The 16,166-nt window shown below is 43.0% G+C and overlaps 1 protein-coding gene across 3 annotated transcripts in view; it reads right to left on the bottom strand.

The window, feature by feature from the left end:
- Window positions 1–16,166, bottom strand: part of ANKRD44 (ankyrin repeat domain 44) — a 377,775-nt gene that overhangs the window by 19,170 nt on the left and 342,439 nt on the right. The gene's annotated exons all lie outside the window — the stretch shown is intronic.

Below are 16,166 nucleotides of genomic sequence, written 5' to 3'. Positions count from 1 at the left end.
AGTGCCCTCTTCTCCTTTAATTAGTGTGCAATTTCTCGTGGAATAATAGTACATTGGGGTCACCTTCCCTTTTAGTTAGTGGGAACTACACAGTGTTGTCTGGTTGGTTGCACTCGTTTATGCAATAATATTAACTTTGAGTGATCTTTGTTTTTGTTTTGGAATACAATTATTTTCTTTTACTAAATGTGAAATACACAGTATTATATAGCTGGGTGCAATTGCTATAGGATATTATTATATTGAGGATCACCTACCACTTCCTGCTTACAATTGTTTGTGGAACAAGAATCTCCACATCTTACAATATCAAAAGAATGCAAAGTTTAAAAAAAAATAGTTAAACATCCATTAAAATTTCAAGTATGTCTAACTACATAGAAAGAAAAAATAAAAAGAATTAAAGTATTGGAGGGAGAGAGGTGTACACAATTTTGCAAAGGTGGCTCTCTTGGGTTATTAATTGTACAGCTTATGGATGTCCTTGACGCCATTTCCAGATTTGTAATCTTTGGCAATTAGTTAGTATTGCATACATTTATTAAGCTTTCTATATACTTCTGTTATATCTGAAATATCTGACGCAATACACTGCCTTGCTGCTGCAAGTTTCTTCAGCTATTGTATATTGTTTATACACATGATGCTTTTAACCCCTTAATAAACACCATATTGTGGTTTTACGGTGGTCATTATGGGTACTTCTTCTGATGCACTGCCTTTCTACAGCTGCACTGCAGCTACGATCCTGGGTCTTAAACCCCTAACACGTCGCAGTCAAGCATGTCTTTGGCATGTAAATGTATTCAGCCTGTGAGCTTACTGGGGAAGCTGCCTCCTCCCCTGCACACCGAGTTCTGCCTCCTGGTAGGACCCATATATAAGTAACTGAGTATGCTCAGTTAGTTACATTACACACTGCAATACATTTGTATGTCAGTGTGTTAGGGCTTGAAAAAGTAGTCTGGAAAAAATTAAAAAAGTTTGTAAAAAAAATGTAAAAATAATTTTTACAGTAAAAAATAAATTAATAAAAAGTCCCTAAAAAAACAGATTTACATATAAAAATTAAGTATAAAAACACTAAAATCCCTAATTTGGTATCACCACCTCTGTTACAATCTGTACAATAAATCTAAAGCAACCTGCACGGTAAAAAAAAAAATTCCCTTAATATAGTTTTAATCAGATACGATCACAAAACATGTTCTAAAAAAAGATAAAAAAAAAGTTATATGCCCCAAAATGATACCACTCTTTTCACAAAAATTAAGCGCTCAATCATCTCTTTTAACAGAAAAATGCAAAAGTTATGCCATTTAAAAATTGTTGATACTTAAACAAATGCGTTTTTTCTCCAATATAAGAAAATGATATATAAATGAGGTATCACTGTAATCATAGAGAACCAGAGAATAAAGATAAATTATTATTTTTATGTTACAATGATCGGCCAAAAGAAGACCTGAAAATCCAAAACAAAAAGTGATGATTTTCTTTTTGAAAATAGTGAATAAATCTTGTGAATAAGCTATAGACCCTCCCAAAATGAATTATCTATACAGTGTATCTCAACCCAAATAATAAGTTCTCATTTGTTCTCATTACCAAAAGAAATAAAAAAATATAGATTGCACAATGTGATAATCCAAATATGCCCTGATTGGTGCTGCTTTCATTCAATTCCCAGCTGTCTTCCCATAGAGCTGTTTACCACTACATATGGGGTATTGGTGCACACAGGAGAAATTGGCTATCAAACTTTGTAGAGCATTTAATCATTTAATCCATTGTGAAAGTGTAATCTTTGGCCTAAATGAATGTATTTTCCAAAAAAATTACAGTTTCTAAATCGCATTTCGTTTTAACCCTTGTGAAACACTTAAATGGTTAACAGACTTCATAAAAGTGGTTTTCAATACATTAAAGGGTGTCAATTCAAACGTCATGGCTACTGAAAGAAATGGGTCTTGGCGTCTGTGGGCTGTGTGTACTATTGACTACTGGGGGTGCCATTACTTTTTCACTAGCAAAAAGAACTAGGATCTGCATATACTGCAACAACATACTCTCTTCAAAAGCCTTAAAATAGTATTTTTAACACTCGATCTTAACTCATTTTTAACACTTTTAGTTGAACCCTAGTCTGATCACTAATGCAATACTACTTCACCCAGGGTGCCACTCATCCCTGCCGGTTCTCTGTTTGCGTACAGAGGCCAGTCATCACGTCCCAACCACAGCTATGCTCCTTCTACAGCTTCAGTTTCAGGCTGTAGCAGGCACACAGCTTTGGTTTGGACAACACTGACAGCTGCAGTATACAGAGACCTGGAAGTGACTGTAGGTGCTGCAAGTGAATTGTAAAACAGAGAGAGGTAAGTTGCTTACTTGTTTAAAGTCCCTTCCCCAGCCATATATAACTGCTTTAAACCAAACCTTTCACCAGTAATGTAATTTTTAGCTGTTTTCAATTTCCAATAACCTATAATTTGCTGATATTCAAAAACACCTTTGTTAGCATTCTGAATTATTTCAATACTTAAAGGGCTTTTCCCACAAATTCGTTAGGCCCTATCCACAGTGATGAGACCCCCACAGATCACAAAAACAAGGGGTCTGATGGGGTCCCACATACCTTAGTCGGACCCCTTGTGGCTTCATAAGTGTAATGGAGCAGATGGCTGAGCATGACCGTTCTGCTCAAATACTCTCATGGAGCGACAAAGAGTTTACTGAGGTACGTGGGACCCCATCGGATCCCTCATTTTTGTGATCTGTGGGGGTTCTGATTATGTCAGTAATACATTAATTTACACATTCACAAAAGATAAAAAGAGAAAACCCATCTTAAAATTTCTTATCCAATTTCTCCCAAGTACATAGATATCCCAGGCGAGCCAGGCGAGCTTTCGCCAATCCAAGCCCCTGTCTCTAGGCTACTCCCCAAACGGCACTTCTAAGAATCTTTCGGATAAGATCAAGTGTAGTAGCGTTCTTATAAGTTTGGGATATGGCGGGTGAGGGGAATGTAAACATCTGCGCAAGAAGCGCTGAAATAATATCCGTAAATGAAAAAAGTTTTCCAGTATATTTTGTGGCTTACACAGCAGGGTGGCGACAAAGTTAACAAGTTTGATGTGGAATGCCCTGCAATAGCTCTTGGGCGGTGTGCCTTTTATCACCTAGGCTCAGCAGTTTGAGCACCGCCTGCTGTCGCTTAGCAACGGCACTGCTGCTGTGCCTAGAGCTACCGACTGATGGCGCCATGCCCACGGATGGTAATTCGGAGGAGGAGGAGGAGGTGGAGGAGGGGTGGGAGGATTTGGAGGTATAGTAGGCCTTTGAGACCTGGACCGAGGTAGGCCCCGCAATCCTCTGCGTCGGCAGTATATGACCAGCCCCAGGGTCAGACTCGGTCCCAGCCTGCACCAAGTTAAGTGTAGTAGCGTTCTTATAAGTTTGGAATATGGCGGGTGAGGGGAATGTAAACAGATGCGCAAGAAGCGCATGATGCGCATGGAGCTGGCGCTCCGCTGCTAGGCGAGCTTTCGCCAATCCAAGCCCCTGTCTCTAGGCTACTCCCCAAACAGCACTTCTAAGAACCTTTTGTATAAGATCAAGTGTAGTAGCGTTCTTATAAGTTTAGGATATGGCGGGTGAGGGGAATGTAAACAGATGCGCAAGAAGCGCTGAAATAATATCCGTAAATGGTAAAAGTTTGCCAGTGTATTTTGTGGATAACACAGCAGGGTGGCGACAAAGTTAACAACTTTGATGTGGAATCCATGAAAACAACCCAAATTTCGGCCTGACAAACCTCGTTTGATAAAGGGACGATGTATGGAGGCAGCTATATGGACGACTTTTGGAGGTAGCAATGGAGACAACGTGTGTAGGCTGCTATGGAGACAATTCAATTTGGATAGTGCCTGTATGTGGCAGTCCAAAAAATTTTTCAAACCAGAGGAGCAGGTAGGTGGCCCTCCAGAAAAATGGAATAGATTGAGTGCCTGTATGTGGCAGTCCAAAAAATTTTTCAAACCAGAGGAGCAGGTAGGTGGCCCTCCAGAAAAATGGAATAGATTGAGTGCCTGTATGTGGCAGTCCAAAAAATTTTTCAAACCAGAGGAGCAGGTAGGTGGCCCTCCAGAAAAATGGAATAGATTGAGTGCCTGTATGTGGCAGTCCAAAAAAATTGTTTAAAACAGAGGACCGGAAAGGTGGCCCTCCAGAAAAATTGAATAGATTGAGTGCCTGTATGTGGCACTCCCAAAAAATTGTTTAAAACAGAGGACCGGAAAGGTGGCCCTCCAGAGAAATTGAATAGATTGAGTGCCTGTATGTGGCACTCCCAAAAATTGTTTAAAACAGAGGACCGTGTCGGTGGCCCTCCAGAAAAATTAAATGCATAAAGTACTATACCTAGAGCCAGTGGGCCCTGTCAAAAAACAGCCAGTTTCCTCTGCTTTACTGTAGAAAGAGGAGGAGAAGGAGGAAAATGAGGAGGAGGAGGAGTGGATAAATTATTCAGGTTGAGCTTCCTTCACCTGCTGGAGATTTGAAATTAGGAGAAATCCATGCTTTATTCATCTTGATAAGCGTCAGCCTGTCAGCGCTGTCAGTCGACAGGCGTGTACGCTTATCGGTGATGATGCCACCAGCTGCACTGAAAACCCGCTCTGACAAGACGCTAGCGGCAGGGCAGGCAAGAACCTCCAAGGCGTAGAGCGCCAGTTCGTGCCACATGTCCAGCTTTGAAACCCAGTAGTTGTAGGGAGCTGTGTGATCATTTAGGACGATGGTATGGTCAGCTACGTACTCCCTCACCATCTTTCTGTAAAGATCAGCCCTACTCTGCCGAGACTGGGGACAGGTGACAGTGTCTTGCTGGGGTGACATAAAGCTGGCAAAAGCCTTGTAAAGCGTACCCTTGCCAGTGCTGGACAAGCTGCCTGCTCGCCTACTCTCCCTCGCTACTTGTCCCGCAGAACTACGCACTCTGCCGCTAGCGCTGTCAGAAGGGAAATACTGTTTCAGCTTGTGCACCAGGGCCTGCTGGTATTCATGCATTCTCACACTCCTTTCCTCTCCAGGGATGAGAGTGGAAAGATTTTGCTTGTACCGTGGGTCCAGGAGAGTGAACACCCAGTAATCGGTGCTGGAATAAATTCTTTGAACGCGAGGGTCACGGGATAGGCAGCCTAGCATGAAATCTGCCATATGCGCCAGAGTACCAACGCGTAAGAATTCACTCCCCTCACTGGCCTGACTGTCCATTTCCTCCTCCTCCAACTCCTCCAACTCCTCTTCTTCTGCCCATACACGCTCAACAGTGTAGGACTCAACAATGGTCCCCTCTTGTGTCTCGCCAACATTCTCCTCCTCTTCCTCCTCATCCTCCTCCACCTCCACCTCCTCCGATATGCGCTGAGAAACAGACCTACGGGTGCTTTGGCTATCAACAAGGGAATCTTCTTCCCCTGTCTCTTGTGAGGAGCGCAAAGCTTCCGACTTCATGCTGACCAGAGAGTTTTTCAACAGGCCAAGCAGCGGGATGGTGAGGCTGATGATGGCGGCATCGCCACTGACCATCTGTGTTGACTCCTCAAAGTTACTCAGCACCTGACAGATATCAGACATCCACGTCCACTCCTCATTGTAGACTTGAGGAAGCTGACTGACCTGACTACCAGTTCTGGTGGAAGTTGACATCTGGCAGTCTACAATCGCTCGGCGCTGCTGGTAAACTCTGGATAACATGGTCAGTGTTGAATTCCACCTCGTGGGCACGTCGCACAACAGTCGGTGAGCGGGCAGTTGGAGGCGGCGCTGCGCTGCCCTGAGAGTGGCAGCATCTGTGCTGGACTTCCTGAAATGCGCACAGATGCGGCGCACCTTCGTGAGCAAATCAGACAGATTGGGGTATGTCTTGAGGAAACGCTGAACTATCAGATTTAACACATGGGCCAGGCATGGCACATGTGTCAGTCTGCCGAGTTGCAGAGCCGCCACCAGGTTACGGCCGTTGTCACACACAACCATGCCTGGCTTCAGGTTCAGCGGTGCCAGCCACAGATCAGTCTGCGCCGTGATGCCCTGTAATAGTTCTTGGGCGGTGTGCCTTTTATCGCCTAGGCTCAGCAGTTTGAGCACCGCCTGCTGTCGCTTAGCGACGGCACTGCTGCTGTGCCTAGAGCTACCGACTGATGGCGCCATGCCCACGGATGGTCGTTCGGAGGAGGAGGTGGAGGAGGGGTGGGAGGAGGAGGAGGCATAGTAGGCCTCAAACACCTGGACCGAGGTAGGCCCCGCAATCCTCGGCGTCGGCAGTATATGACCAGCCGCAGGGTCACACTCGGTCCCAGCCTCCACCAAGTTAACCCAATGTGCCGTCAGAGATATATAGTGGCCCTGCCCGGCAGCACTCGTCCACGTGTCCGTGGTCAGGTGGACCTTGTCAGAAACGGCGTTGGTCAGGGCACGGATTATGTTGTCTGTCACGTGCTGGTGCAGGGCTGGGACGGCACATCGGGAAAAGTAGTGGCGGCTGGGGACCGAATACCGAGGGGCGGCCGCCGCCATGAGGCTGCGAAAGGCCTCGGTCTCTACTAGCCTATAGGGCAGCATCTCCAGGCTTAGCAATCTGGAAATGTGCACATTAAGGGCTTGGGCGTGCGGGTGGGTTGCACTATATTTGCGTTTCCGCTCCAGCGTCTGGGGTATGGAGAGCTGAACGCTGGTGGATGCTGTGGAGGATCGTGGAGGTGACGATGGGGTTTTTGTGGCAGGGTCCTGGGCAGGGGGCTGACTATCAGCTGACACAGGGGAAGGAGCAGTGGTGTGCACGGCCGGAGGTGAACGCGCTTGTTGCCACTGAGTGGGGTGTTTAGCATTCATATGCCTGCGCATACTGGTGGTAGTTAAGCTAGTAGTGGTGGAACCCCTGCTGATCCTGGTTTGGCAAATGTGGCACACCACAGTCCGTCGGTCATCCGGTGTTTCCTTAAAGAACCTCCAGACTTCTGAAAATCTAGCCCTCGCCGCAGGAGCCCTCGCCACCGGAGCTTCACTAGTTGACACATTTGGCGCTGATGCACCAGCTCTGGCCCTGCCTCTCCGTCTGGCCCCACCACTGCCTCTTCCAACCTGTTCTGGTCGAGGACTCTCCTCCGTCTCAGAAGCACTGTGTTCACCCGGCCTCTCAACCCAGCTTGGGTCTGTCACCTCATCATCCTCCGATCCCTCAGTCTGCTCCCCCCTCGGACTTCCTGCCCTGACAACAACTTCCCCACTGTCTGACAACCGTGTCTCCTCATCGTCGGACACCTCTTTACACACTTCTTCCACTACGTCAACAAGGTCATCATCACCCACAGACTGCGACTGGTGGAAAACCTGGGCATCAGAAAATTGCTCATCAGCAACCGGACAAGTGGTTTGTGACTGTGGGAAGGGTCCAGAAAACAGTTCCTCAGAGTATGCCGGTTCAAATGGCAAATTTTGCTGGGAGGGGGCAGACTGGGGGGGAGGAGGCTGAGGTGCAGGAGCTGGAGGAGTGCCGATTTCGGTGACATGGGTGGACTGCGTGGAAGACTGACTGGTGGACAAATTGCTCGAAGCATTGTCGGCAATCCACGACATCACCTGTTCGCACTGTTCTGGCCTCAACAGTGCTCTACCACGAGTCCCAGTAACTTCAGACATGAACCTAGGGAGTGTAGCTCTGCGGCGTTCCCCTGCTCCCTCATAAGCAGGTGGTGTCTCACCCCGCCCAGGACCACGGCCTCTGACCCCTGCAGTAGTTGGACGCCCACGTCCCCGCCCTCGTCCTCTACCCCTAGCCCTCGGGTTAAACATTTTGAAAATGAGAGTTATAACTTGTATTTTTTTTTTAACTTTTTTTTTTTTTTTTTTTTTTTTTGTGTTTTTTAGTTTTTAAAACCAAACGATGCTATCCTATTGCTATGGCTATTTTCTAGCCAAGTATTACAGCACACTACTATGCCAGATGAGATGACGCTGAGTTATGAAAAAAATAAACGTAAAATAAAAAAGGAAATGGCAGACTGTGCCTAGTTGAAATACAACCCCGGGCCCTAATAAATTTTCCCACTTCGGTCTTTGCGATGGATATGTGCGTCACTAAAACACAGTGGTCGCAAGTCTGACTCCAAATTGCTCCCAATTTGATAGTAGATGCACTGCAGCAAGTACAGCCACCAGCAGATCAACCAGAAATCAAATATATATAACGCTACTGTAGGCGTAATTAAGACGTTTGTATTCTCCTATGGCTATTTTCTAGCCAAGTATTACAGCACACTACTATGCCAGATGAGATGACGCTGAGTTATGAAAAAAATAAACGTAAAATAAAAAGAAACTGGCAGACTGTGCCTAATTGAAATACAACCCCGGGCCCTAATAAATTTTCCCACTTCGGTCTTTGCGATGGATATGTGCGTCACTAAAACACAGTGGTCGCAAGTCTGACTCCAAATTGCTCCCAATTTGATAGTAGATGCACTGCAGCAAGTACAGCCACCAGCAGATCAACCAGAAATCAAATATATATAACGCTACTGCAGGCGTAATTAAGACGTTTGTATTCTCCTATGGCTATTTTCTAGCCAAGTATTACAGCACACTACTATGCCAGATGAGATGACGCTGAGTTATGAAAAAAATAAACGTAAAATAAAAAGAAACTGGCAGACTGTGCCTAATTGAAATACAACCCCGGGCCCTAATAAATTTTCCCACTTCGGTCTTTGCGATGGATATGTGCGTCACTAAAACACAGTGGTCGCAAGTCTGACTCCAAATTGCTCCCAATTTGATAGTAGATGCACTGCAGCAAGTACAGCCACCAGCAGATCAACCAGAAATCAAATATATATAACGCTACTGTAGGCGTAATTAAGACGTTTGTATTCTCCTATGGCTATTTTCTAGCCAAGTATAACAGCACACTACTATGCCAGATGAGATGACGCTGAGTTATGAAAAAAATAAACGTAAAATAAAAAGAAACTGGCAGACTGTGCCTAATTGAAATACAACCCCGGGCCCTAATAAATTTTCCCACTTCGGTCTTTGCGATGGATATGTGCGTCACTAAAACACAGTGGTCGCAAGTCTGACTCCAAATTGCTCCCAATTTGATAGTAGATGCACTGCAGCAAGTACAGCCACCAGCAGATCAACCAGAAATCAAATATATATAACGCTACTGTAGGCGTAATTAAGACGTTTGTATTCTCCTATGGCTATTTTCTAGCCAAGTATTACAGCACACTACTATGCCAGATGAGATGACGCTGAGTTATGAAAAAAATAAACGTAAAATAAAAAGAAACTGGCAGACTGTGCCTAATTGAAATACAACCCCGGGCCCTAATAAATTTTCCCACTTCGGTCTTTGCGATGGATATGTGCGTCACTAAAACACAGTGGTCGCAAGTCTGACTCCAAATTGCTCCCAATTTGATAGTAGATGCACTGCAGCAAGTACAGCCACCAGCAGATCAACCAGAAATCAAATATATATAACGCTACTGCAGGCGTAATTAAGACGTTTGTATTCTCCTATGGCTATTTTCTAGCCAAGTATTACAGCACACTACTATGCCAGATGAGATGACGCTGAGTTATGAAAAAAATAAACGTAAAATAAAAAGAAACTGGCAGACTGTGCCTAATTGAAATACAACCCCGGGCCCTAATAAATTTTCCCACTTCGGTCTTTGCGATGGATATGTGCGTCACTAAAACACAGTGGTCGCAAGTCTGACTCCAAATTGCTCCCAATTTGATAGTAGATGCACTGCAGCAAGTACAGCCACCAGCAGATCAACCAGAAATCAAATATATATAACGCTACTGCAGGCGTAATTAAGACGTTTGTATTCTCCTATGGCTATTTTCTAGCCAAGTATTACAGCACACTACTATGCCAGATGAGATGACGCTGAGTTATGAAAAAAATAAACGTAAAATAAAAAGAAACTGGCAGACTGTGCCTAATTCTACTCAAACCCCTAATAAATTTTCCCACTTTGGTGTTTGAGGTGGATATGTGTGTCACTAAGAGCTAAACACAACGGTAGCAAGTCCCCCTGCTAATTCCTCACAATATGGTACTAGCTGCAAATAAAAAAAAATAAAAATTATAACGTTATTGTAGCCCTAAGAAGGGCTGTTGGGTTCTTTAAGAATCACTCCTGCCTAACAGTAAGCTAATAGAACACCCTAACGCTTTCCCTGAGCAGCAGCAGCTCTCTCCCTAGCGGCATCCAGACAGAGAATGATCCGAGCAGCGCGGGCAGCGGCTAGTCTATCCCAGGGTCACCTGATCTGGCCAGCCAACCACTGCTATCTACGTGTAAGGGTACCACGTCATGCTGGGTGGAGTGCAGAGTCTCCTGGCTTGTGATTGGCTCTGTTTCTGGCCGCCAAAAAGCAAAACGGCGGGAGCTGCCATTTTCTCGAGCGGGCGAAATACTCGTCCGAGCAACGAGCAGTTACGAGTACGCTAATGCTCGATCGAGCATCAAGCTCGGACGAGTATGTTCGCTCATCTCTAGTTACTATGCCTTATTGCTAAAAATTTGTTTATGTGGGGTTGTACAAAACATGTTTGACTTTTTTCTTATTTTGGTAGTTACTGTATACCCTAAGTAACATGTTATATTTATTTCATGGTTCAGTTCGATTGCAGCAATACCAAATCTCTATATTTTTTCTTACATTTACTAATTTTATAGAATAAAACCTAACGTTGGAAAAAATTTATAATTTTTGCATTGCCATTTTTCAAGTATCCTGGTATTTATCTTTTTACCAGTCCTCCCTATATAACCAAATCCATGTGGCACAAGAAGTGTCACAAGTCTCTCTACATGCCTAACATTTCACTAAATAAAAAAATGAACACCTTTATTTCCTAAATTGTTTTCCAAAGGTATTTCCTTTCTTCATATAACTATCTGTTATTTTATCCTTTAAACTAGAAGCTTTCTTGAAAATTCTCCTTGGTATTTTTGGAAGTACATTTCTGATCACATCATCTCCACACACAATATGCCAATTCTTTTCTACAATCTTTTTATTCTCATAGTTTCATTTGAATATTAACTTTACCTCCATCTTATCTATATCATCTTTTTCCCAGTTGATTATATATTTTTTAACCCAATTCTCTAAATCTATCCATTATTTCCATTTGACATTGAGAGTCGTCCCTACTATTTATTTCAATTCTTTTTATTTGACCTCTAGTAATATTACATATTAAAGGTGCAAAATGGAAAGTGGTGAATTCACTAAAACTATTTACATCTACCTGCTTTAAATAGTTCTTTGTCTTTATAGTCTCACCTTCTGTACATATTTCTAAATCTACAAAGCAGACACTGGAGCACATTTAAGAAGAACAGTGCAAACTGCACTTCTGTGCCCATTATTCATGAATCTGGTGCTCCCTGCACAGATGGTGCACCTTCAACAGTTTGCACAGAAAAGAACGTTAAACAGTTGTGCAAGAACAGGAATAAGGGGTGGCCCTAACAGCTTTATGACATGTATATATATATGTGTGTATGTGTGTGTGTGTGTGTGTACAATTTGTACCTCTAGGGAAAACGCCAGACTGAAGACACTGTTTGAATTAAAAATTAAAAAATCCTTATGGCTAACAATACATATGATGAAAACGCAAAATGTTTACATAATTTTTGTTGAAAAAATTCAATACATCAGTACCGGACAAAATATGGAGAGACATAGATCATGAAAGGGATAGAACTAACATACTATCCTGGTAGAGATTGCTTGAAAATTCTCCTTGGTATAGACCCATATCACTGTATACTTTTTCTCATCATGTAGTTAGATGCACACCAGCACACCTTCAAAGTATGAACCTTACCCAAATGTTGTTGTGGTGATGCTCCAGTGTCCGGGACAACTCTGTCCCCTACGTGTGTTTCGGCTTGCAAAGAGCCTTCGTCTACCTTTGTACCACTACCGATGTATTATATATATATATATATATATATATATGTTGTCTCTCTAAGGCAGTGGTTCTCAACCTATCTACCGCCATGACCCTGCAATACAGTTCCTTATGTTGGGGGATCCCAAACCAAAATCCATAACGGCGTGTGTTTCAGCTGCTGCAGATGGTAGCGCGACTTCTCAGCGGCTAAAGCCATTGAAATATGTATTTTCCAATTGCTTTAGGTGCCCCTGTCGGGGTTATGACCCACAGGTTGAGAACTGCTGCTCTAAGGGTTTCCCCTAGAGGTACAACAGAAAAGAACTTGCAAAGCCTGCCAGAACGCTTATGACTATCACTTAGGCTATATTCACATTGCCGTTGCCCGCCCGTACCGTACCGTAGCGGGCAACGGCAGTGTACGGGGAGAGGAGGAGGAGGTGAGCGCAGCTCACCCCCGCCCCTCTCCATAGCAACCTATGGCGCACGGCGCCGTATTATGGGAAAAGATAGGACAGGTCCTATCTTTTTCCCGGGGACGGAACGGTACGGTGCCGCACGTGTGCTGCACCGCACCGCTCCTGTAGGGTGCCGTGCGCCCATTGAAGTGTATGGGGGACGTATATCGGCCGTATATACGTCCCCCATACGTTCGTGTGAATATAGCCTTAGTATCACTTAGGTATTATTCACTTACATTTCTATATTTTACCAGAATGTGCATATGCTGCATTGTGTCTTCTTTGAACAGATGTTACTGTTACTGGTACTGTATCATTTGTCTTGTTGCCTATTGCACTCTTGTTGTTATATTATGGCACAATGCTTTCAATAAAAATGATTTACCCAAAAAGTCCACAAAGTATTTAAAGGCAATTTGATCTCCTCACCATAAAATCATGCAATCATCGATGTACCTTTAATATAACATTAAATTATCTGTATACACATTCCTTTTCTTAATGATAATTCCTACTCCCATTGTTCCATATACAAGTTGGCAAATTTTGTCCCCATTATGTTTCCTTCTTTTTGAATAAAAAAAATGACCATTAAACCAGATATACCGTAGTTATGTTCTAGACAAAATTTTATCCCATGTATAATAAACTGTCTTTTCTCTATCTAAATTGAGAACACTTTTAGCCTATTCTCCATCATCCATTGATACCTTTCAGCATTCCAAATGTAGAATTGGCAGTGGCAACCGAGGTCGAGGTACACAATCTGCAGGCAATCTTGTGGTCGAGGACAGGCAATAGGTCGATGCAGAGGGTTCAAGGTCAGAGACGAAGCAAGAGGTCGGGGCTGTCAGCGAAGGCGCAAAATCGAGAACAGGACCAGGGTCACAATGGGGAATCCAATCACTAGCACAAGGCGCAGGGAACAGCTTTATCACCGGCAATAGCACAAAGATCTGGCAGGGTGTACAGGAAGAGGCAGGCTTAAATGTTAACGGCACCCTGGCCCTTTAAATCTTGTGAAGCCGGCGCATGCCTGCCTTAGGAGTCAGGAAGTGTGTGCACAGCAGAGGGAGCAGAGATAGGAGCTGGGACAGGTAAGGAGCACAGGCGACACGCCAGTGGGGGAAAAGGGGCACGGGTGAGCCTGTGACCCATGATATGGGTCTTGGGACCACCCGTGACAATTGTAACCCAATTTTATTGCAGTATATTGTAAATATGTTGCTTCTGTAATTCAGTTTATCTCTGACAGACTGTAATACAGATTTGTGAATGACAGCTATCAAGTATGAAATGTATCCAGTTTTGATTCTTGGGTATATTTTATTTATATTTCTCTAGAATGGAAATCTGATCAAACGAAAGCACTTTCAAACTCAAATTAAAAATTCTTTTACTTTTTTTTTTTTAATTCCCCCTGTTGTTTTCTCCTTTTCACCCTTCTTATTTTTTTCCCTACATTGGTATATTTTTTCCCAAGTGTCCAACTCCTAGGGGTCATCTTCTGGGGATATTCTGAATTGCCAACAGGCTAAACCTATTCTTGAGCGGAATATTTCCATATTGCTATATCTAGTATTTTGATTAATCTTTACCTATTTACAAATTTATGTCCATGGTTATAATCCTGTCCGTATCCATTTAGATGTTATCTTCAACTATCCAACATGTAGAGAGCTGTGTGAGGGCTTGTGTATCCAATTGTACTTCATAGTGACGATATTTAATATTCCATGCAAAAAAAAAATTCCAAATAGTGAAATTCGTGAAAAAATGCATTTGCAACGTTTTCTTGTGGGCTTGGATTTTACATCTTTCACTGTGTGCCCCAAATGACATGTCTACTTTATTCTCTGGGTCGGTACAATCACACCATTACCAAATTTATATAGGTTCTATAATGTTTTCATACATTTACAAAAATTAAAACCTCTTGTAACAAAAAGAAAATTCTTCATCTTGGCATCTTCTGGTGCTAATAACTTTTTCATACTTCAGTGTACGGAGCTGTGGTTTGTGTTATTTTTTGTGACTTTTGATGACGTTTAAAATGCTACTATTTTAAGGACTGTATGGCCTTTTGATGATTTTTTTATAGAATTTTTTTTCTGTTAAATTTCTGTTACGGGGTTAAACATCAGGAAAAAACGCTATTACATTTTGATAGATTGGACATTTTGGGATGCGGTGATACCTTCTGATGTTTACTGTTTATTTATATTTATATCAATTCCAGGGAAAGGGAGGTGATTTGAATGTTTAGGGTTTTTTAATTAATTTTTTTCAGACTCCCAAGGGCAGTGGTAGCGAACCTATTGCATGGGTGCCAAAGGTGGCACTCAGAGTCATTTCTGCGGGCACTCTGGTTGTTACCCCAGGGCAGAGTTCCCTAGACAGTAACAAATCCCCCAAATCTTCCTGCCGCCCCAGGAAACTTAAGAGATGTTGCCCTCTGTGCTTTTTTAAAGTGACATTTCATTGGCTGTTATTATCTTTGGAGGTTCTACTGCTGGACCCTTCATTATTCCTCTACAGGGAGACCCTGGAGAGAAGCTACAATGATAGTCTGAATTTGCCCTCTTCTTTCAACTGTATTGGTGGCCTCAGGGGGCTGTAATGACTGAAAGATGTGGAAGAACAGGTAGCATAAGTTACTGCTTAAAATGCCATGTTGGCACTTCACGGTGGATTTTGGTTGTAGCTTGGGCACTTTGTCTCTAAAAGGTTCGCAAATCACTGCCCTAGGGTACCTTAACCCTAGGTTGTCCGATTGATCCTACCATATACTGCCATACTATGGGGATTTACAACATAATTTATTACAATGTGCACATCACATATTGTACTGAATGAGTTAAAGACAGCCTCGGGTCTTTGTCAGATGCTGTCATAGTAACTGATCGCCTCCCCCTGATTACTTCACAGAGGGCAGCAATCGACTCCAAGATGCTGCTGCCCATGTCGGAGGCATTTACAGGGTTAACACCCGCGATCGGTGCCAGCACTGACCACAGGTGTTACCTGTGGGTGTTTGCTGCAATATGGGCTCAACCTGTGAGGTACGTCACACGTTGGTAAGGGATTACATTTCTTGTATTTGCTCTTCTTCACAACCTGCTTTTTTTTTTTACACCTTTTTGATAATAGTTTGATAACCACATATATAGTATATATTTTATTGTGTGTGTCTTTTTCATCTGTATTTAGAGGGAGTTGCCATTTTACCGATTCTGGAAGAAGTCTTTTTTAAAGAAAGTTCTCCAATGAGGTAACATAACAGATTTAACTCTTTAAACATCAAAATTTCCAAATTCTTAAAATTTGTCTTCAAATCGTCTGTTTTCGGACTTTATTCTATTTGTATTTGGAAATCATATGGAAACGCTTATATATTAATATTTCTAAAATATCTAAATTTCTAAATACAGGCAGTCCCCGGGTTACGTACAAGGGTCCATAGGTTGGTTCTTAAATTGAATTTTTATGTAAGTCGAAGTGCATATTTCATTGTAGATCCAGACAATTTTTTTTTTTGCCCCAGTGACAATTGGAGTTTCAAAATTTTTTGCTGTAAAAGGATCAAGGATTATCAATAAAGTTTCATAACAGACACTTTTAAGCTAATTATTGCAGTCTGGACTATAGTAAAGCATACAGAGAGCTTTACCAGATGTCACAGTTGGCGGAGGGGTCCGTCTGTA

The sequence above is a fragment of the Engystomops pustulosus genome, chromosome 8 (genome assembly GCF_040894005.1).
Source record: "Engystomops pustulosus chromosome 8, aEngPut4.maternal, whole genome shotgun sequence".
In the NCBI taxonomy this organism is placed as follows: Eukaryota; Metazoa; Chordata; class Amphibia; order Anura; family Leptodactylidae; genus Engystomops; species Engystomops pustulosus.
Note: the sequence above shows the minus strand (reverse complement) of the source record. Positions and strands in the feature narration are given on the sequence as shown.